At 35.3% G+C, this 19239-nt stretch overlaps 1 long non-coding RNA gene across 1 annotated transcript in view; it reads left to right on the top strand.

The window, feature by feature from the left end:
- The window catches only part of LOC141516546 (uncharacterized), a 473791-nt gene extending 455834 nt beyond the window's left edge, over window positions 1-17957 (top strand). Inside the window, exon 3 of the long non-coding RNA XR_012476732.1 lies at window positions 17874-17957. This is a non-coding gene — a long non-coding RNA (uncharacterized LOC141516546). The remainder of the gene's footprint in view (window positions 1-17873) is intronic.
- The last annotated feature ends 1282 nt before the right edge of the window (window positions 17958-19239 follow it).

The raw sequence follows: 19239 nt of genomic DNA, 5'->3' as shown, positions 1-19239 counted from the left end.
TATCTCTCCCTCATAGGAATGTGACCAGAAATCATGATATTCATTCCTTTTGAAATGATTCCTATTTTGGTCAATTCAGTCTACTCTGCAATTTTTCTTCCTTCCTTCCTTCCTTCCTTCCTTCCTTCCTTCCTTCCTTCCTTCCTTCCTTCCTTCCTTCCTTCCTTCCTTCTTTCCTTTCTATCTTGTATGCATGCATTTAACTATGTATGTATCTACTTTCTGTCTGTCTGTCAATATTTATTTTTGCCCAGCCATCTCCTGCTCATACCAATCATCTGCTAATACCATCCCTGGTATCTGGAATGAATCATAGGTACTATTATTAGCCCCATTTTACAGATGAGAAAACTACACTTACCTCAGGGTCCTGTAAGTGACTTGCCTGGAGTCATGCAACTAAGAATTCAAGAACAAATTTGAACTCAGGTCTTCCCAAATCCAGGTTGAAAACTTTAACTAGTGGTAGCCACCTAGCTGCTTCAAAGACAAAAAATAAAGGAAGAAAAAGTCAATCTCAAGTCTCGAAGTGTTTGTTTACTAAGAAAAGACACGCTAACAAATAATTAAGTAAATTGTGTAGTTTATAAAGGAGATACGATTTCACAGAGGGAACACAAGGAAAAGTAGAGACTAAATATTTACTAGGTACCAACTATGTTCCAAATAGTCTGCAAATATTTCATTGCATCTCAAAGACAGTGACATTATGCCTGAGAGAAAGAAAAGAAAGGGTTAAAACTAAGCAGGGGATGATAGAGGAGAATGAGAAGTTATAAAACATGCAATAAAACCCCATTAAAGCAAAGATCTAGTTATATTGTGGATAAATAAGTTAGTTATAATGTGGACCAGTTATATTTGACAATCATACCTTCTGAGTATAAATAAGATCTTTCATACCTTAGTAGAGATAAACTATGATCTGCTTATTTCCCTTGTCTTCTGACACCACGGTGTAATAAAGGAATACAATATAATATTACACCACATTCTTGAAAGATCCCAAATCATCTTTATACATGAATTTTATGGAAAACACCCAAGTGAATAGTGAACAAATTATCCATTTGCCCCAATGTTTCTAAATATGCAGATTCTTCATAAATTGTTGCTCGCATGTTCAAAGGGTTAATATTCTGTTTTCCTCCAAATATCTGCATTTAGAAAATTTGCCACATCCATCCTTTATATAACATTCATAAGAATTTTTTTTGAAAAAGAATTAAACCTTCTGGATATGTAAAAATATTTTCAAGGATGAAAGTCGTTGATTAAACATTTCACTCTGTTATCAAAAGTTTAGCATCTGTAATTGGAGAGTCACAACTCTTGTTGCAGTACAGTATGATGAGGGTGTAAATTCTGTGCATTATGTGCCTATAAAATACAGCCACTTGAAGGTTTAAATGAAATATCTATTGTTGGCCGGAAAAGGGGGCCAAACTGTTTTTAAAAGAAGAAATAGAAGTAGTGCTTTCCCTTGAAATTGCAGGGGGATTTCAGCAGGCATGATGTAATTATCCATGCTGGCAATGGTCCAGGACACTGATGAAAGAACATCAGTAAAACTTTTAGACAATTTTAAGACACCTCATAAAATCCAGCTGATTCTGCAAGATATTATTGCTGCTGTCAACCATTCTTCAATTACAGGGATATTATTTTACCCAGATATTTAATAGGATCACTCCCATATAGCTTCAGTCACAGATCCCCCATCTTCCTGAGCTGTCAGGGAAAAGATGGAAAATCAGGAAACTAAGACCATTGACCATATTGCTTCCTTATTGATGTTTCTTCAAAATTTAGCTCTCCATTTCTTAAATGAATTCTCTGTTGATGCTTGTGTCTTGATTAGTACTTTATAAGTCTCAATATCTCAGAGGTGAAAGAAAACTTGGTAGTAATTTAATCAAAATAATATCTGAGCAAGAATCCCCTCTTGATTATCCCTATCAAGTGGGTGAACCAAAACCTCCATGGTAGGAACCTGATTTGGATATCTCCAGTTGTGAGGAAAGCATCCTTAAACCAAGTCCAAATGTTTTTCTGCAAATTCTATTTCCATTTCATTCTAGAGAAAAAAAAGAAGAAACTCCAATGCTTCTTTGACGTGAAAGAATTTTAAAACTTGATGATCACAGTCATGATTTCTCTAAGTCTCGTCTTTTATTTATGAAAAAACATCACAAGCTCATTCCTATTGACCCTCATATGTCTAATCTTCAGTGCCTTACCTTTTGATCCTCCTTCTCCTGACTTAATTCTATTTGTCAATGTCTTTTCTAAAATATGAAACAGAGATGAAAAAAAATAATTCATATCAGTAATGAAGCTAAGACTTTGTCACCACTCTCTTTTGGACACTGTTTTTAGTAACAGTCAACAAACATTTATTAAGCAATTGCCAGTGCCAGACACTATGATGGGAGTACAAAGGAAGGCAAAAAAGGTCACTGGAAATCAGACTAATGAAAAGCGGTAAGCATGTTTTCATTAAAAGAACATGCCACACTAATCTAATTTAATTTTTGACAACACTACTAAACTAGTAAATGAAGGAAATTCACAATATAGAGTTTGCAGAAATGTTAGGAAAGCTTTTTTTGTTTTAGGCAAGGCAAATGGGGTTAAGTGACTTGCCCAAGGCCACACAGCTAGGTAATTATTAAGTGTCTGAGGTCAGATTTGAACTCAGATACTCCTGACTCCAGGGCTGGTGCTCTATCCACTGCACCACCTAGCCACCCCAGGAAATAGAATTAATTTTTATTTTATTAATTAGAATTAATGTATTCTATTTAATAGAATATATTAAAATTCTTTTTTTGGAAACAAATGCAGAGATATATATGAGACAGAGATATAATCAGTAGTTCCTTCCATGTATAAGTTGAACCACATGGACATTGAGGTTCCATTCAACTCTTAAATTCTGTGATTTTATATATTCCCCGAGATCATGTTGTCACTTTAACTCACATATCATACTGTAGAACCACAGCTAAGATGGAATTTATTATTAAAGGCACCAGATGTTTTTTCATATTAATTGTTATCTAACCATTCTTCTTCCATCTTTTACTGGAAGTAAATGATCCCAACTCATGACACTGTATTCATCTAGCCTGTGGCATAAATGAATAAATATGTGTGATCCCACCATAAACTGAGATTGTCTGTCGATATTAAACTTATGAAATAATAATTTTCCAGTAGAATGTAGGCTCCTTGAGGACAAGGACAGTTTAGTTTTTTATTTAATATTGTTTGTCTTTTCCTATCACAGGTCCTTCACATAGTAGTTACCTAATTTCTGTTTACTGAAATATTTTGTTGAATTACCTGCTTCTCAAATGTTGGTTACATTACAGGGAGGTCCTTTTATAAGCTCCATATACATTGTGTCCCTACGCATGGCTTTGATTTCTGTAACCTTATCATATTGTTCAGAAAATTCTTACATTACTTTCATAACAGTGCCTACTAGAAAATGCTAATGAAGATTTCAATAAGGTTATTAATATGCTTAAGTTGAAAATTAATATTATAAAAGTTCCTTATAAGCATTGTTATATTCTGCAATTGTTCAACTAATTTCCCTATGGTTATAGTACACGAAATCCTTCAATCCAGAAGAGAGGATGTGATCCTTTATGATTTTGTATTTTTTCCTTTATCACTTTACACCATAGAATGTCTCCCCTCTACCCCCCAGGAGTACCATGAACAACTTTAAGTAATGACTTAAAGTTAGTTTCCCCTGGACTCTTAGAATGTACTGTAGGAAGTCAAAGTACAAGTTGAATGATAGCATAGTATAGCACAAAAAATATACTTTATATGAATAGAAGAAATAAATGTTAAAATTTTCTGGCATTTAAAAGTTATATGATTTTAGAGAAATGAATGACAACCTTCTTGTTTCCCTCTTCTTTTTCTTCTTCTTCTACATCCTCTCTGTCTCCCTCTCCCTCTCCCTCTCTCTCTCCCTCTCTCTCTCTCTCTCTTTCTCTCACTATCTCCTTTACCTGGAATGCACTCCCATCCTTACCTCTGCTTTCCACAATATTTTTTTCCTTTAAAATTAAAATTCAATTCTCAATTCAATTCATCTTCACTAGTGTTTAACCATGGTTCTGGGAACTTTTAATAAATATTTTGATAATATAATCGGCTCTTGTTGCAACCCTATGTATTGCATTTTATATTTTCAAGACATTATTCAGAGAAGTGGTCAATAAGATTTATCAGAGTTCCAAAGGGTCTCATGAAAAAAAAGAGAGATTAAGAAACTTTGTATCCAGGGGGTCAGCTAGGTGACCCTGGAGTCAGGAGAACCAGAATTCAAATCCGGCCTCAGACACTTAATAATTACCTACCTGTGTGACCTTGGGCAAGTCACATAACTCCACTGCCTTGCAAAACCGAAAAGAAAAGAAGCAGCTTTGTATCTAAATGAAGAATTTCCTCAGACTCCAGCTGCTAATACTCCTCCAAAAAATTTCCATTGATTTTGTTGAATTGTACCCATTTAAGTATGTACATATTTCTCCCTAAAGAGCACATATGTACCTTGAGTCATCTTTTTTATCTCTGTAGCCCCAGTAACAAGACCCTTATTTACCATATAATGGCTCTTATTTGTTAATGGATTTCTTGATTAATTCAAAAGGGGCATGTATTGGGAGATCCGATGTCATGGTGGTGAGGCTACTCCATACCAATGAATCAAATTTTAATTAAATCTCAACATTAACAGTAAACTCAGCTGATCATTGAATTGTCATCTTAAAAGAGAGTATACTTAGAATGTGAGAAGTGGAGACTGTTTCACTTAGAAGGAATAGCCTTTTCCCACTCAGAGTTTCCTTTGCATATAATTGTTGCTCAGCTCACCCAAAAAGAAAATATTTTCCTTCCAACAGACCAACATACGTATATTTCTGGAAGTGGTACTTGTAAGGTTCCTATTGCAATATGGAGATTGGCTTATAAAAATCTTTTAAAATGCTAATAAAACTAAATTCCAAGAAACAATGTTTAATTCAGAAAGTTTGTTCCCACTCCACCTTTCCAAATTCAGTTTCCCTCTCATTTCTTATGCATTCTTAAATAATTTGAGTGAGATTTAAATTATCATCTCTTTCCTGGAGTTTTAAAATTTTAGAAATTAAACAAGCCATAAATTATCCCCTAACATTTTGGTAGTATTCTATAAACTCCTCTTTCAAAGATTTAACTTACAATCTTCAAAGACCTTTCCAGTCCTTAATCCTATGATCCTCTCATCAGAGGATAAGAGAAGAAATTTATATAGATAATTTAAAAAGATTCTTGGAACTGGTGTCAGAAGAACTAGATTCAAATCCTACCTTCACTACTTCAAAACTTTGTAAACTTGAAAAGACTGTTTACTTCCTTGGTCCTCAGTTTTCTCAATTATAAAATGAAGGGAATTGGACCGGATGAACCCTAAAATTCATCCCTAAAATTTTTATAATTCTTTGATCTATTGAGGCTGCTTTTTTCAGATAATCAGTTCTTTTGACTTCATTGAGAATCCTCAGGTTGTAGTCACCACTTCACTGTTATTTTTCAATGATTATCCACCAAGATTTACTGTGATAGTCAACACTATATATTACTTTAGAGATTCAGTTTGAGAGAAGGTCCTATTATAAACCTGGAACCTGATCATGGAACTTATAAGGGTTGATAGAGTCTGCCAAGGACCAGTCAGAGTTTGAACATTGTGAAGAACCACTATGCTGTATCACAGAAAGGATAAAGACCCTTAAAAGTATCCCTTGCCTTGGTATCTATTCATTCCCTTGTTATTTTTAAAAATCATTTTTTCATATAATACTGATTCATCATGTTTATATAGTAACTGCATTCAGAGAACTTTGGGAGGTTTCTAGAATTAGCTCACTAATTCTTTATTTAAATTATTTTAAAATAAATCTTGTTGAAGCTTTTTTCTTTACATCACAGTGATTTCTCATCCCACCTCCTCGAGAAGGAACTTTTCCTTATTATAAGAAAAAAATAATAATTATTTAATAGTTCTTATGTCAAACATTGTGAGGACTAGACCTAAATATGTGAAGGGTCTATGATTTTCTAATCATGGGAATTCTTTCCATCTATTCAAGACCAGTCTGTCTTATGACTTAGCAGATAAACAAAGTGCTAGGTTTGAAGTCAGAAGTTCATTTTAAATTGTGAATATATATATATATATATATATATATATATGTATATATATATATATATAGTCTATATCAGATTGGTTGCTGTCTTGGGGAAGGGTATGGGAGGGAGGGGGAAAAATGAAACTCATAATCTTACAAAAATGAATGTTGAAAACTATCTGTGTGTTTGGGAAAACAATTACTATTAAATATAAATTTGGCAACTGAGTCGATCTTAGATTAGAGAGGGAAAATGGTAACATTAATAAACTTCATTCAAAATTCTTCTTTTTCTTAATGAATTTAAGACATCATTCCTGCTTTTAAAAATAAACCCACTCCACCCTTTCCATAATTGGAAATATGTAGTTTGGAACAGATAAATTGTATTTGTCATAAGCGTATTTTAGACTTAAGAATTTAAAAATGTAAATGCTTGTCTTTCAGAAAAGAACTGACAAAATGGTCTAAGATAATAGCCAGGACAGTGTTCTTAGTTATTATTCTAATTAGAGAAGTGATGTTTCACACATACACACACACACACACACACACACATACACACACACATACATACATACTTCATACACATCTATGGACATAAACAAATGCATATGCATATATATATTTATGGGAGGAAAAGATTGAGGTTTGGGGGGAATGGATGAATGTGAAAGTAGAATGAAAGGTGTTCCTTAATTAATGTTGGAGCTGAAATAATCACTTTCTATCAATGACTTTAAAGACACAAGTTAAAGTAGTCCATAGCAACCAAGTTTCAAAGAATCCCTCAGAATGGATGCCTTTATTTTTTTTTCTCCATTCAAGGACATATGCATAGCTCCTGTGATTCCCTTCTCCTTTTTCTCCAGGAAAAAACTGCCCAAACAAGAATAAATATTTCCTAGTTCTACAAGGAAAATCACAGGTGCCCTGAGTTCCAAGCTACTGATGAAGATGGGGCTTTGTATTCTGTTTTTTGATCATCAAGAATGATAACATGGCATTGGTAATACCTATCCTTAATGGAAATGGGTCTTAACCATATGACTTTTCTGGGAGTCATAATGATTCAAGGGATTTGGAATAATGGATATGGATCATTGAGAACACTCCTGTGTCAAGGCAGAGACTTGGAATATATATTTGGGGTGTGGGGGAGGTGGAGAAGGTTTAGTGGAGAGATCATTGAATGAAGGTCAAGAGGACCTAGGTTCTAATAACGTCTTTGCTACTATTACTTATATGACCTTGGACAAGTAAATTAACCCCTGGATCCTAGCTTTCTACTGTAAAATGAAGGATTTGACTAGATCATTTATAGAGTCCCTGCCAGTTTCAAATCAAACAAACCATTGTCCTCACTTCAGTCATGTAATAAAGATGGCAGAAAAGGGAATGTAAGCATATTCTTTACATCACAAATTATGATAGCTGATTTTTAGTGACAATAATAGTGACTGTTATTTTTATTATATACCTCACTTTAAAGTTTGCCAAGTGCTTTACTTATATTATCTCTTTTAAGTTTTACAATAATGCAGAACAGTAGATATTACAGTTATAATTTTCCTATTTTAGTAACCTCAGAATTCAGATTGGGAAAGTGAGGCTCAGAGTGCCAGAAGACTTGCCTAGAGTCACACAGCTAATTGCTATTGTGAAAAGGGGGAGTTGAAATGAGTTCTCCTTGACATCATTATGTACTCTATATACTCCCCTCCATCTACCTCTCAAATCAATTCACATTTATATGGTCCATTAAGGGTTACAAAGTACTTTCTAATTAATCCTAGCTACAATCTTTCCTGGTAAAATGGTATTATATCACCTCCAATTAAAAAATTAGGTTCTTAGGACCCATGGATGTTTTTTGTTTGCCCAGGGTCACTCTCTTAGTGTCAGAAGTGAAATTCAAACATAGGTTCCCCTAATTTGAGGTCAAATCTTTTATCTATGAGATCTCCCTCACCCCAACCCACCATTCTTATTCTTTTTATAACAGATTAGTGGTATACTATTCTTCTTAGGCATCCCATATCAATCAATGAACATTCATGAAATGCCTATTATGTAGTCAAAGTATGAGGAACGTAACTCTAAAAAGTAAGAAACTTATATTCTATCAAGGAAAACAGATATAAATAAAATATGTATAATCACGCTAGAATCCCATCCCCATCCCAAGTAGATGAAGCCCATAAGGAAGACAAAGAAAATATAAAAAATTGGAGGAACCTCATAATTCCCAAGAAATCCTTTGAATTCAAATCTATGATCCAATGTTTCTATATGAATAGACTTCTTAACAATTTGAATTATATAAAAAGTGAGCGGTATTCTTTGGAGGATAATGAGTTTCCCTTCAATGGATATGTTTAAGTAAGTTTAAAAGACCACTTGCCAGATGTATTACAGTGGGGATTTCTCTTCTGTTATATATTAGACAATCCTATCTAGCTCCCCCAGTTCTGAAATTCTATAATATCCATCTGCCAGTCACACTAAGATACCCTTGCAGTGAAAGGCGTTGAGCTAGCAAGTCACATCCATTCCACGGACTCTGTATTAAGGTTCATATAAGCAGTAGAGAGGCCTCCCATTTCTGGGACTCCTCTGCTTCTTGACTGTGGTCAGAAGCTAGTAAATAGTGAAGCTAGCATTAGAAACCAGTTCTTTAGGACATCCACTCCTTCCTACTGGATACCATTTATTGGGAACGTCTGGCATGAAGGTAAACTAAATTAGAGAATTCATGGAGTCAATAGATGCCAAATAAGACAAAAATGGTTGATGGGAGCCAGATTCTGAAAGGCATTAAGTGCCAGACTTGGAGGGGGGGTGCTTCATCTGGCAGACAGTAAGAAGTCATTGAAAACTTTGGAGTAAGGAAGGACCGAGGTCAATTCTGTATTATAGAAATATTATTTGGCAGTTGAGTAGGGGATCAATTGGAAAGAGAAGAGACTGGAAGCAACGAGACCACTTAGGAAGCTGTCACAAAGTAGAAGTAATGGGAGTTTGACTAATGATAGAGGTTGTGTGATTGGACAGAAAAGAGAAAGATTACAAGATGCTATGGAGGTAGAAGTGGCAATGCTTATTGGTTATTTAGTCATTTGAGATGAGGAACCGAAGAGGACTTTATATATATTGAATTGCTTCAATATCATATAGATATGTTAATGTGTAAAATGACCTATTCATGAGCCCACAGAAGGAAACTGTCTAAAGTCAAGTTTTCTTTGGATATTTTAAGCAATAGTTTCACTATTCCTCTGTTAACTTATTTTTTTATCCTGGAGTTGATCAGACTTGGAATAATACCCAAAAGAAATTGTAAGAGAACTGAAAGTCATGTCACACAAGAAACATTTGAAGGAACTGGGAATGTTAGACCTGAAGGATGCAAGCATGATAATTTTCTAATATTTTAAGAGCTACTATAAGGAAAAGGAATTCAACTTGGTCTGGATGACTGTAGAATGGAGCACTTAGAATGATATTTGAAAGAGGCAAATTTACTCTCATGGAAGAAGAATCTTTGTAATAATTGGAGATGTCCCACGGCGACATAAGGACAGCTAGGTGGTACACTGAATAGAGCACCAAACTTGAATTCAAAAACATGCCTCAGACACATCCTAGCTGGGTGACCTGAGCAAGTCCCTTTACCCTGTTTACCTCAGTTCTTCATCAGTAAAATAAGCTGTAGAATGAAATGGAGGTCACAAAGAGTTGGATAACACTAATTTACAAAAACAACAAAAGTATCTTGGGATGACTCTGGAGGGTTATTTTTTTTTTTGCTTTTTTGTTTATTGCCAGATAATGTGCTAGGAATAGGAAATGCCTAGGGAATGCAAGAAGTTTTTAAGTGAAGGCTGGATGACCATTTTTGTAGATGATGGAGATGGGATTCTTATTCTGATGTGCATTGAAATTTAAATTCTTTGTCTTCCAACTCAGAGCTTCATCTAGAGAGGAGTTTACCTCTCTGTTTTCTCCACCCCCTATGTTGTGCATATGGAATTATATAATGGCACTTTAGAGCAACTGGTTTCATCTTAATAGTTTCAGGAGAGAGGTCTGAGTCTGGCTGTCCTAGAGGGAAAAGAACTCTCTCTACAAATCACCATAGCAGTCATCCTTTTAGGAGGAGAGGTGATACAGCACTTTATATGCCCTTGATAGATGGGGAATATTTCATTGCCTAGTGAAGTCAAGATGGTTCTTTTTGCCAACCTAAAATTCAGTAACATTGAAAACACATAAAGACTAGAAGTTGTTTATGAGATAGAGAAGGTGATTCAGTGGAATCAGTTCCAAGTTGGCAAGAAGCGATCTAGTCCTGAACATTCAATGCTTCATAATTCACATTGAGTTTCTCATTAATTTAAATGTTAATGTAAATTTAAAACATGTTATATTGATTTGGGGACTATTTTTTGCTTGAGAATTGCATAACCATTCTCTCTATCATCGTATACCAACTGGACATTCTCAGAACCTTCAGATCAAGGGGAAAAAATACTTTTAATATTCAAACCCATTTTCTATATTTTTTTCTCCTTAATCTGACTAAGTTTTCTTTTTCAAAGGAGGAAGTTGGCAGGATTTTGAGGAGTTTGTAACCCTAGTAAAATAGGCTAACTAGATATAAGAATTATGTAAGATAATGTCTTCATACTCACCTAATATGACTTTATCAAAACTCCAATGGAATCCTGATCCTGATATGAGTACTCTGAAACAATGGTTATTCCAAGCTGTCATAGTGTTTAACTCTTACCCATATTTTTACTATAAATTTTCTAGAGGGAACTCAACTAACATTTTGGATAATTCAGTCAACAAAAATATATTACTCATCCACAATGTGCTAATTGTTGTTTTCGATGAGTCATTTTTTTCAGTCGTGTCTGATTCTTTTATAACTCTCTTTGGGGTTTTCTTGGTAAAAAACACCAAATTGGTTTGCCATTTCCTTTTTCACTTTATTTTACAAATGAAGAAACTGAGACAATCTGTTTTAAGTGACTTGCCTGGAGTCACACAGCTTTTAATAAATGTCTGAGACTAGATTTGAACTCAGGAAGATGAGTCTTCCCAACTCCAGGCCCAAGATTCTAAGCAGAATGGCACTGCCTAGCTGACCAACTTGTGCTGGTCATTATTCCATACACTAGAGACGCAAAGGCAGGAGCCAGACTCTGTCCTCAACGAACTCAACAGAAGAAGAGAGACAAAATTGAAACAACTGGGTATAAGAAAAAAGATATAAATAGGATAAAATGGAAATAATCTCACAAGGAAGGCATTGCAATTAAGGGAGATAGAGGAATTCTTCTAGAAGATAGGATATTAGTTGACACTTGAAGGAAGCCAGGAAATAAAGATGGAGAGCTCTCCGGTTGTGAGGGTAAGAGGGACAAGTATCTTCCTTCAACTTCTAGCATTTCACAGTTGGAAATGGAGCAGACGAGTTGTCTATGAATCATTCCTCTCACTGATTTGACAAAAGTTGGAGAGATCTCAAAATGTTTAAGAGGTTGAGATCATTTGGTTGCTAAAAGGTCATCCAAAGGATTATTATATTTTTAAATTAAGAAGTTTATTAGAAACAACTAGATGTGAGGCAGCTAGGTGGCTCAGTTCCGGCCTTGGAGTCAGGAAAACCTGAGTTCATATCCAGACTCAGACACTTTACTTACTTAGCTGTGTGACCTTAGACAAATCACTTAACCTCATTTCCTTTCAAAAATAAATGAAATTTAGAAAAAAAAGAAAAAGCTAGGTGGCACATTAGATGGAATACTGGACTGAATTATGAAACCCTGAGTTCAAATGTGATGTCATTTATTTAGTAGTGCTGAGAACCTGAGTAAGTCAATCAACGTCTCTGAGCCACAGTTACATTATTTATTTTTTTAAAGAAGACAGTAATACATACCTTGGTTGTTGTGAGGATAAAATGAGATAATGTCTGTAATGCATTGAAAACCATAAAGAATGTCAGATAAATCGGTAAATATAATATAATGAATATAACATATTTGGTATTATTGAATCAAATTAATTATGGAGAAATTCAAAATTTCTCTCATTTTTGAGAGCTTTTTTCCTCTAAATTTCCAAGTCCCTCAATTTCTCTGAATCTGTGCTTCCTAATCCCTAAAATAAGAGATATTGGGCTCCATTATTGCAAAGTTTATAGTCCATATGAATTTCTAAGAGACAAGGCAGTAGTGGCATAATTGAAAAAATGAATTTGGAACAAAAGCAATCATAGATTTTAATCCAGAGGTCATCTATCACAATCTTCTCATTTTATATGTGAAGAACTCAGGACCAGAAAATGGCAGGTAACTTCTCTGAATCTAGGTAACTAACAGAATCTAGATTCAAACCCAAGTCCTTTGACTGTAAAACCAAAGTATATTCCACTAAATTGTGCTGCTGCCCTTTCCTAATTCAAATGATCTGAAGCCGAACATTTTTGCATTATTTGTTACCAAAATGTCATTGTACAAGTCCCTCAACTTTTCTGAACCTGGGTTTCCTAATTCCTAAAATGAGGGGTATTGGACTCCATTATGTGTAAAAACCATTCCAACCAAATCCTAGGTTCTTATCTAAAAGCAATGTTCCATGTTCCAGTTAGTTGTTAGAGAAGGTTGTTAAGGAGGCAGATTCATCTAATAATGTAGTAGAAAATTAGATTGAAAAAGAAAATGAGGATCTTGAATTTAAATTCCTAAATCAGGTTGCAAGAGAATATGAAGGGCCAGAAACTGTTTTTTAAACTAAGAATCAGTCCTAGTTCTGGTTTTGCATTATTTGTTGCTGACCAGACAGAATATAAGCCACTTGAGAAGAATTAGTCAATGCCAAAGATGATATGTTCTTTTATACTTTATATTTAAAGAAACATGATATGATGTAATTAGAAGTAAAAGGAAGCATGAAGGGGGATGACAAGGGGGAGTAAGGCAGACACTAGAGTAATACTCACTCCGGAAGAATTGGGGCATCACCTGACACTTCTTCAATTAGGGCATCATAAACTCTAAACCAGGGCAATAGCTTTTACTTTACAAGTGGGATGGGAATGAGAAAGGAAAGGAAATATCCTGACTTGTAATAAGAGAACTTAATCATGATTCTCTTTAGTTCAGGGTAGGAGGAGGAAGTCTATGATGGCCAAATGGGAAGCTGCTTCCTAGAATTAGCTCAAGTACATACCCAGGTTCTTGCCAACTGGGTGGGTGGGACTTCTAAATCTATCAGCATTGTACATCATGAAAGTTTATGGAAGATGATTGTTCTGCTATCTCTGATAACAGAATAAGCGTATCCCCAAGTAGATGGAAAATTGGAAATTTGAACCCTAGAAGCAAGTGTAGAAGGTCATATATATATATATATATATATATATATATATGTATATATATATACATATATATATATATATACAGAGAGAGAGAGAGAGAGAGAGAGAGAGAGAGAGAGAGAGAGAGAGAGAGAGAGAGAGAGAGAGTTTGTCTTATATTTTGGGGTGGGGGCAGGGGGTTAGGAAAATGCCAAAAGTGAGAAATGATGGAGGGAGAAGAAAGGGAAGGGTTGCTTTGGGAATAGAGATGATGTGTTAAAAAACACTAGATCTGGAAAAACAGAGGGCTTTTATTTGTTTTCCAGACTGCAACTGCCAATCATTTCTTGCCTTGACTTTAAATAAATTGCATATTCTTCTTGTACTTCAGTTTCCTTTGCTGTAAAATGAGCAGGTATGACTTCAAGTTCTCTAATGTTCTGTCTAGCTCTAATAATTATTATTCCAAAGAGTAAATCAATTAATTGCAATGATTGTTTTCTTTTTTTGATGTTTCATAATACTTGCCCTTGCATTCTCCCAAACTACATTTAATACTAGAGGGTGAAGGAAAGAGTTAAAAAGGCATTGAAAGACTTGCTCAAAAGGGTGAAAAGTGAAATGAGAGAACCAAGAGTATATTTTATACAGTAGCAGCAATATTAAGGACTGATAAATGGGGGCAGCTAGGTGGCACAGTGGATAAATATTATTTAGCTGAAGTCCTATTACTAGATGGCAATGAAGAAAATAATCATCTTAAAAATAGGAAGTTGATTTGGAAAATGTAAACTACCAGGTGTCTATCTCAGAGTTTGTGTGAGAGCAAAGTCAAGTGCTGAACAAACAATATTCTTTCTCGGTTCTCATTAATAAGAAGAAAAACCTGCTTATTTATAATGTACTATAGATTGGTAAGATAAGGGCAATGTGTATCAAAATATGAGCACATAATAGATGACTTCAGTAGCTGATCTTTTTGCAACTCCTTGGAGAATTTTTCTTCTGAGTATTTAAGGTCCTGGATATATACAAATATTCCTGGATAAAGGGAATACTATTCAACTATCATTTTTTCTTAATTCTCATTGATAATGATATTCTAAAATCTCCAAACATAATTTTAATTGTAATATACTATTTTTATTGTTATATAGACATATTGCATATTAATGTTTGGATTTGAGTGTATATCTATATGTATGTGTTTGTGATTAGGTATCTAGGGATGTCTGCATATGTGTGCTATGTTTGAGGTATATATAACAGAAATAATTTTGTATTTGGAATCAGAAAGACCTGGGTTCCTATCTTACCAGGTCAATCAAATGAGAAAGATGAGGTAGAATTGGATATTTGTGCTTGTAGAAAGGTTTCCCTTAGCAAGGAGGAAGACTTCTTCTTTATGTGAAACATGGTAATGGAAATAGTGACAGAAGATATCTGGATGATATGAGACAGAGAGAATAAAAAAGGGAAGTCCCTAGTCAATGAGCTCATTTTACAATGAAATATGAGGGAAGGTTATCAACAGAAAGGATAAGCTATGGAAGGATTGAGAAAGGCTGAGGTTTAGAAAAATCAGTGGTGAATGAACAATGGTTTATCAATAAAGTATAAAAGGCTTGCCTTGCTTCATGAGGGACTAGCTGAAATTATTTATCATAAATTTGCAGTGGACTTAGCATGATTTTGTGATTTTTCCTCCAGTTTCATTCACCAACATATGAGTAGGAGGCAAGGCAGAGAATAATGAGGGTCATCTAAGATTGAGATTTGGCAGAACAACATTGGTTATACAACTTGGGTACAACCATCAGTTAGGGAATGATTGAACAAGTTGTGGTGTAGAGTTGGGAAAAAATACTGATGAGCTCTAGGGGTGCAGCTAGGTGGTACAGTTGATAGAGCACCAGATCTGGAGTCAGGAGAACCTGAGTTCAGTCTGGCCTCAGACACTTGTGACTAACCCCTTTGCTTTACATGAATAAAGAAAAAATTAAATGATGAGCTCAGTGATCTTAGAAAGGCATTGAAAGATTTCCTTAAAGGGTGGCAAGTGAAATGAGAGAACCAAGAAAATATTTTATACAGTAACAGCAATAAATGGGGGCAGCCAGGTGGTCCAGTGAATAAAGCACCTGCCCTGGAATCAGGAAGACCTGAGTTTAAATCTGACCTCAGATACTTAATAATTACCTAGCTGTGTGACCTTGGGCAAGTCACTTAACCTCATTGCCTTAAATATTTTTTTTTAAAAAACATAGATAAAAAAAGAACTGACAAATGATTATATAGCATAAATTTACATATGTCTGTGTAATGGTAACCATCTCTTAGGGAGGGAAGAAAAAAAAGGAAAAAAGAAAAAAGAAATTTACATTATAACTTTATTATATATTTAAAAGGTTTTCAGCAAATTGTAGATAATAAGTTTTCAGTTTTATGTATTCTGTCATGGAAATGTTTGTTTTATTCCTTAAACTGAAAAATAAAACAAATTAAAAAAAAAAAGATGGGGACAAGTGATTTAAGAGAAGTAGACACTGTGGAGTTGAACTGGTTTAGTAAGAGGTCAAAGTAGGAAAGAGAGAAGAGAGTAACCAGTCAAGTGTGAGGACTTGGTAGAGACCTGAGGAGACAAATGTTTGAAGGTTTTGGTGAGGTCCGTGAGCAGGGTTCAGATGTCTAAAGTTGAGGGAAAGGTGAACTGATAGAAGATTGTGTCAGATAAAAGAATTTCAGAATTCATGAACAGAGAAGTATTTTAATAAAATATGCACAAGAGAAGAGAAACTGATCACATAATGATAAGAGATGAGTGTTGTAATATCAGTGGAAAGCTAAGAAACTCCCTGAATTTTGGGTGTACCCCCTTTGGGATTTCCTGAGAGAACATGAAGAAGAGTCCTATATGATAGTAAGGTCTGGGTAAGTCGTGATGTGCTCCATTGAGGGAATATTCCCATCATTGAGATCACAAATTCTTTGGTGAATTTGAGTATGATAAATATACACAGACATACAATAACACATGCACACTGATACTGCATATTTATCATTTTAATTCACATGTATATTATGAAAGTCTCTGATGAGAAACATGAGGAACTAAAAATCATAGACAGCTCCAAGAGTGATGAAAACACTCATTCTAAGTGGATTTGGGAAGGTGTTTGTGTACAAAAGAGTTATACATATATAGAAATTACAGTATATGTCAGAACAAAAGAGATTGGCAAAACATTAGAAAATAAAAATAAAGAATAATGGAAGGAAGAAAAAGGGAGAAAGGGAGGATGAAAGGAAAGAAGGGAGGAAGGCAGGAATGAAGGCAAGAGGGGAGGATGGAAAGAAAGGAAGGAAGGAAGAGAGGGAGGAAGGGAGAAAGGAGGGAAGGAAAGAAGGGAGGAAGAAGGAAGCAAAGAAAAGGAGAGGGAGAAAGGAAGAATAGAAGAAGGAAGAGAGGAAGGAAATAAATATATTAGGAATACTGTCAAACAAGTAAAAGTTCTGCAAATACATATGTCTGTGCATACATGTATTAATACAAACAAATCCATACTTATATGCAATTTCTTTTGCTGAAATGAGAGCCGAGGGTAGTAGCATTTGTGGTTATCTCAGACACAGACTTTTTTCCCTAGAATTAAAGAGTAGAATAGAGGAAAGACGCATTGAGTGAGATCCCAAAATAATACAATTCTATAGGTGAACGATTCAAACCCTCATTGAACCTCGGCCAATCTAGTGGCCTTCTTTGGATCTTCATCTTCCACCATTAAACACCAGTGAATATGACATTTTCACCAAAGTTGCTTGACCATGAGACCATCCATAAGGATGGGTTGTTCAGTCCCTGTGCAGATTCAATTTCATGATTTGAGGGATAAACTATGGGAAAGAACGCATCTCAAATAGACATCCGCATGGCAATGTCTCTATTACCAGGGTTGTGGAATGTGATTCATCTCAGCCAGTGGAAATAAAGAGAGATAAACAGAGACAGACAGACAGAAACAGAGGGAAGGAGAGAAGGAAGGAAGGAAGGAAGGAAGGAAGGAAGGAAGGAGGGAGGGAGGGAGGGAGGGAGGGAAGGAAGGAAGGAAGGAAGGAAGGAAGGAAGGAAGGAAGGAAGGGAGAGAGAGAAATATTTTGTTATTTTTATTGCTAAGTTGCCTAGTGAGTGGCTGGTGGCCTGAATCTCTATTCCCTTATGTCAAACTCAGTATCCATGAATTCACTCTAATTAGTGCAGCAGGAAGCCAAAGGTGATGTCTTTGTGGTTGTTTTTTCTCCAGGTGCTGAAAGCCTCTTCTGCAAAAGCCCCCCTCCTTATTTTGCTGCCTTGGGCTAGACTGGGAAAATCAGAATCTCTTTGATAAGGTAAGTTTTCTGAATGCATGTGCAAAAACACACACGTATGCCTACTATAAAACATGGAGATGTTCCCAAAAGAGACAAGGGAACAGTACTTCAGTGTAGCAATAGAAGGTAGGGTTTTGGAGTTGGTCCAATGTCACTCTGTGAAAGTCTCAACTTTTCCGTGACTTGGTTTCCTGCTCTTTTTTAAAGGATATAATACAATCTCTTCTGCCCATTTCACAGGGTTAATATATGGCGAAAGAAAATAAGGGGTGAGATTCTCAGATCCTCATGTAAATCTGGGATTTTAAGGATATGGAGATATATACCCTTCAACAATGCCCTTAATTTGGGTCTCAGCTAACTCTTCCCCATGAGTTCATCAAAGCAAATCTACCCCAAATGCCAGTGGCATTTTATATTTTCTCTAAATATCACAGGAATAACAATTGGCCTCCCTCTTACCAGGTGACTAGCTTATCTTCAATTTAATTCAGAAGTCCCTTGAATGATAACTTTGGTATTGTTCTTGAAAGCATAAAGCATTACTAAAACATAAAGAGTTCCCATAATATTTATCCCAATATTTTATGTCATGGCATATATAATAACTCTGGAATTTCAAAGGCCATTTCAACTGAGAAAAGAAAAGAAAGAAGGGAGGAAGGAAAGGAAAGGAAAGGAAAGGAAAGGAAAGGAAAGGAAAGGAAAGGAAAGGAAAGGAAAGGAAAGGAAAGGAAGGAAGGAAGGAAGGAAGGAAGGAAGGAAGGAAGGAAGGAAGGAAGGAAGGAAGGAAGGAAGGAAGGAAGGAAAGAAGGAAGGAAGGAAGGGAGAGAGAGAGAGAGAGAAAGAAAGAAAGAAAGAAAGAAAGAAACAAAGAAACAAAGAAACAAAGAAACAAAGAAACAAAGAAACAAAGAAACAAAGAAGATACATAGATGGAAAGATGTCAAGCACAATTCTGGCAGCAGATGAGCAGCTGAGTGTTTCTAACCTCGTTAGTAAGTGAGAGGCTCATCGACAGAGGAAAGGCTTTTGACTCATGAGATCACCTACTAGGATATGGGGAGGTTGGTATTTATACCAACAGAAGTTTGACTTGTAGAAACCATGATGTGGGAAGTATTTAAGGATGCATCAAGGAGAGAGAGAGTTGAACTGGTTGGCAGTAAGACACTAGTTCAAGTCCCACATCTGACAGATGTTAATTGCGTGACCCTGGACAAATCATTTAACCCCTTACTGTTCCAAGCAGCTATCTAATTTATATAAATAAGATGAATAAAATACATAAAGATATGA

This window comes from Macrotis lagotis, chromosome 3, assembly GCF_037893015.1.
Source record: "Macrotis lagotis isolate mMagLag1 chromosome 3, bilby.v1.9.chrom.fasta, whole genome shotgun sequence".
Classification (NCBI taxonomy): domain Eukaryota; kingdom Metazoa; phylum Chordata; class Mammalia; order Peramelemorphia; family Peramelidae; genus Macrotis; species Macrotis lagotis.
Note: the sequence above shows the minus strand (reverse complement) of the source record. Positions and strands in the feature narration are given on the sequence as shown.